The sequence below is a fragment of the Phyllostomus discolor genome, chromosome 3, assembly GCF_004126475.2.
Source record: "Phyllostomus discolor isolate MPI-MPIP mPhyDis1 chromosome 3, mPhyDis1.pri.v3, whole genome shotgun sequence".
Classification (NCBI taxonomy): domain Eukaryota; kingdom Metazoa; phylum Chordata; class Mammalia; order Chiroptera; family Phyllostomidae; genus Phyllostomus; species Phyllostomus discolor.
In genome coordinates, this window is record NC_040905.2 from 22,656,374 (window position 1) to 22,661,467 (window position 5,094).

The window sequence follows — 5,094 nt, forward strand, 5'->3', positions numbered from 1 at the left end:
TTCGGCTTACAAAGATGACAACACAGGCAGCTGGACTAGAGGAGATGGCAAGAGACTGTCAGGAAAAGTGTCAGGGGGCCATGAGAATTCATCAGTGTCTTCAAGTTTAACGACAAGGGCTGGGATTAGGGAAAGGCAAGTGGGATAAAACTTTCTTACTGTTGGTCATAAATGTATATGAAAACAAAAAATAGTAAAACTAATATTTACTTAATGCACTATAACTTAAAACATTAAAACATGTAGAATTATAAGTTTTATTTCTTCATTAAAATATCATCATGGGCAATTGGAAGAATGTTTGCTCTCTCCTCATCATGTAGTTTATAATATGAAGTGAGCATCATTTCTATGCCTTGGAAAATTGTCAGATTTCTTTCCTTTTTCTGCCAGGGGAGAGAATGAACAGAGTTCCCCACTGCCACAAATTGTGCAGTTGAGCTCCCCACATTTGGGGAAATAGCAGGGGTCAGCCCATTTGGGGTGCAATGGATAAGCCTCGCCCTGGGAGAACCACCTTTGTGATCATGGTATCTCCCCTGCCAAGTAGGAGAATTGACTTTCTAATTTATTTCTTTCTAAATTTAAACATTTGGCTTTCAAAATTTTTTCCTTTATGCTTTTATGTCATGACATAGCTATACGAGTTCCTCTAATGTGGCTTTCTTGCCAGAGTCACTTCCTCTGAGACATCTTCATTCTTTTTGTCACAACCACGTTCTTCATTTTTGTCGGTTAGTGCTCCACCACTAAGCTCCTCTGGTTGCATGTCCAGTGTCTCTCAAATGGTGGGTGTGTCAAGGTTTCTGTGGTCAGCTAGGCCTGCGACTTCACTTACTTTCTATGAGAATTTTCCCCCCAACGTAATCACTTCTCGTTTCTCTGCTGGGCTTTCATCTTTTTTGGCCAGTTTCCTCTTCCTGCTATCTGGGCTTATGAAATATCTGTGGGTCTATCACTGATATCAACAAGAAAATACAACTACATGCTTTGTTCTTGGTGCATGAACCAAACATACACCAACGGACCTTAAAAAGAGTGACATGATTTATCATCGATCAGGATACCCATCAGTTATTTACATATTAATTTGTGGACTGGAGAGCTAATAGTAAAATGTACCCTTTAGGCAATTAAACACAGTTAATATACTGTGGTAACTGAATTTGAACCATATTGTAGTAACTAAAATTCATGAATAGTCAAATTATGGAATGTAAGAATAGCCTATGTTTTAATCTCTCTCTTAATACTCCTGAAGTTAAAACAAGAATTGGCTGAATATAAAACAAGTTACATAATTGTATTTAGCAGATTTTTCTCCTATTCTCATTCAAAGTATATTTTACTCAAAGTATATGTTCATAGATTCTCAGTTACCTTTTCCTTCCAAAATAATACATAGTCTAATAAACTTGTCTGTACTAACATACTCATAGAATTGGAGAAAGGGAATTCCTGGGTCCTATTCCCCCTCCCAGAAAACAAGCACGGGCACTGTCTAACTGCTCAGCAACCACGCTGAGGTCCAGCTCATCCCCACCTCTTTATAGTACATTTCCCTATATAGATTAGAGCCTGGAAGATTTCACAGTCTTCCCTGAAGTAAAGCTTCTGCAGGTGACCCAACATCTTCTAAGCAAATAAAGCCACTGAAACTTGGAAGATAGTAGTCAGCACTGAGTGCCCCAGGCTCACCTGTGGTCTTCTGTGGTGGTAGCAATAGAGGAATCTTAAGGTCCAGTTCCTAGTGTTATTGATGCCAAGAAGCAGTGATAGCAGTGGCAGTGAATTTCCACTGGAAGAGTCCCACATCATGATGTAGCATACAAGCTTGGTTACCTGTCATTCCAGGAAATTACATCACCAGCCTGGTACCTCATAATCAATCCCTTTCTGCTTAAACAAGCTAGAGTGGAAATTATTATTTGCAACAAACACCTTGAGAGATACAGATATTAATTTGCAGACTAGCTCAAACGATGCTACAGAACCAACCATTTTCTTTCCTGTGTAGATTTCCTAGAGATAAAAACAATTACAATGAAAGAGAAATTATCTCATACAACTTATTAAAATAGTTCTACCCAAACCTAGTGAACTATAGTCTGTTGTCAACTCATTGATTTCTTAAAATTAAATCAATGAGTCAGAGAAATCATACATCTTTGAGTCAAATGGGTTTTGACTTTCCTGTTTCATTAAAAATTGACTTTCTAAACACCTAGATTTCCAGTTCCACACCCATGACAGTGTCCTAAACTCTTATCTTCTGTTGATGGCATGACTTACAAAGCAAGCAACACAGAGCAAAGGAAAGAGATGAAAGAGAACAAAAGTTGTAGGAAAAACAATTTTAAAAACTGACTTTGTTCCTTCCAAAGAGGTGGACCACAGATAGTCACAAGAGAAGAAAATAAATAAGTAAACGTGTTTTAAAATATCACCAAGACATTTCTTTCCAGTTAAAAGCTCAGGTTTAGCTCTGGCTGGTGTGGCTCAGTGGATTGAGCACTCAACTGCAAAACAAAGGGCCTTTGGTTCAATTCCCAGTCAGGACACATGCCTGGATTTCAGGCCAGGTCCCCATTAGGAGACACACAGGAGACAACCACACACTGATGTTTCTCTCCCTCTCTTTCTCCCTCCCTCCCCCTCTCTATAAAAATAAGTAAATAAAATCTTTTTTAAAAAAGCTCAGGTTGGACTTCCGGCCAAGATGGAGGCATAGGTGGACACACTGTGCCTCCTCCCACAACCAAAATTAAGGGCAATAAAAATTTAGGGGGGAAAAAACACAGAACAGACAGAAAATTGAACTGTACAGAAGTCGGACAACCGTTCATCCAGACCGGTAAGAGGGGCAGAGTCAGAGGCCAGTAGAGAGGGGTTGAGACAGGAAAAAGCAGTGGCTGGCAGACCTGGGCATGGGGAGGCGACGGGCACACCCAGTGAGACGTGCAAGGCAGCTGTCTGTCCACAGTCACACATTCGCATGCAGATAAACCAGGTGAAAAACCGGCAGCGAGATAGACCGCACAACCCAGGGGCCCAGCAATGGGAAATAAAGCCTAAAAGCCCTGATTGAAAACACTTGTGGAGGTTAGGTTAGGCCCAGGGAGAGACTCCCAGCCTCAGAGGAGAGTTTGTTGGAGAGACCCATGGGGTCCTAGAGCATACACAAGCCCACCTACCCGGGAACCAGCACTAGAAGGGCCCAATTTGCTTGTGGGAAGCAGCAGAGGGGACTGAAATCCAACAGAGAGCAGAGCAAGTGCCATTGTTCTCTCTCTGACCCCGCCCCCACATACAACATCACAACCCAGCGACTGGGTTGCCCCGCCTAGGTGAACACCTAAGGCTCTGCCCCTCATACATAACAGGCACATCCAGACCAAAAAAAAAAAAAGATGGCTCAAATGGAAGAACAAATGAAAGCACCAGAGCCAACTGACTTTTAAGCAACCAAGAGATAGCCAACTTATCAGATGCACAGTTCAAAACACTGGTGTTCACAGAACTGATTGATTTTGGTCACAAATTAGATGAAAAAATGAAGGCTACACTAAGTGAAATGAAGAAAAATGCACAGGGAACCAATAGTGATGGAAAGAAAACTGGGTCTCACATGAATGGAGTGGACCAGAGGGAAGAAAAAAACATACAATCAGAAAAGAATGAAGAAATAAGAATTTTTAAAAATGAGAGGCTTAGGAACCTCCAGGACATCTTGAGACATTCCAACATCCAAATTATAAAGGTACCAGAAGGAGAAGAGGAAGAGCAACAAGTGGAAAACTTATTTGAACAAATAATAAAGGAGAACTTCACCAATCTGGCAAAGGAAATAGACTTCCAGGAAGTCCAGGAAGCTCGGAGAGTCCCAAAGAAGTTGGACCCAAGAAGGAACACACCAAGGCACATCATCATTACATTACCCAAGATTAAAATGAAGGAGAGAATTCTAGAAGCAGCAAGAGATAAGGAGACAGTCACCTACAAAGGAGTTCCCATCAGACTGTCAGCTGATTTCTCAAAAGAGACCTTCCAGGCAAGAAGGGGCTGGAAAGAAGTATTCCAAGTCATGAAAGGCAAGGACCTACATCCAAGATTGCTCTATCCAGCAAAGTTTCATTTAGAATGGAAGGGCAGATAAAGTGCTTCCCAGATAAGGTCAAGTTAAAGGAGTTCATCATCACCAAGCCCTTATTATATGAAATGTTAGAGGGACTTATCTAAGAAAAAGAAGATAAAAAATATGAACAGTAAAAAGCACACTCACAGTTATTAACAACCACACCTAAAACAAAAGCAAGCTAAGCAAACAAATGAACAGGAACAGAACCACAGAAATGGAGATCATGTGGAGGGTTATCAACAGAGGAGTGGGAGGAGGAGAGTGGGGGGAAAGATACAGAGAACAAGTAGCATAGACAGTAGGGAGAAAATAGACAGAGAGAGGGCACAAATAGTATGGGAAATATAGAAGCTGAAGAACTTATGACACATGGACATGAACTAAATGGGGGAATGTGGGTGGGAGGGCATGTGTAGGGTGAGGGGAGTGAAGGGGGGGAATGGGACAACTATAATAACATAATAAAATATATTTTAAAAAAAGAAAAGAAAGAAAATGGACCAAAAAAAGTATGAATGGGCAGTTTACAAAAACAGATATACAAAAAAAAAAGTGTGATACCTCCAGCTTTGTTCTTGTTTTCCTTTGTGATCCATTTGAATTTTAAAATTGTTTTATTAAATTTATGCGAAAAATACAAAAAAATAAAAAAGAAAGCTCAAGTTTATTTTTTCCATCTCAAATATTAAAAGTGCCACATTCTTTACTATTTTCCGACTGCCATAAATAATACTTAGAGTTAGATCTATGGAGCTGAATGTCCTACATTGTTATCCAGGTTCTGGGTCAAACTGCCTCCATGTGTCCCAGTTGACTAAGATGACAACAGTGTTCTAAATGTTCTCTAAGATTGTTTCCCATGCTAACCTGACTACGTTCTATGATTTTGAATGTAAAATTTATATATGCCACAGCCAAACAATGTTATCAGCACTATGAACTCTTTGTATGCATCC

The 5,094-nt window shown here is 40.2% G+C and overlaps 1 non-coding gene across 1 annotated transcript; it reads right to left on the bottom strand.

Moving 5' to 3' along the window:
- Window positions 1-390: 390 nt before the first annotated feature.
- On the bottom strand, window positions 391-554 carry LOC114514814. Its single transcript, XR_003686122.1, has one exon. It is a non-coding gene; the product is annotated as a U1 spliceosomal RNA (small nuclear RNA).
- Between the last annotated feature and the right edge of the window lie 4,540 nt (window positions 555-5,094).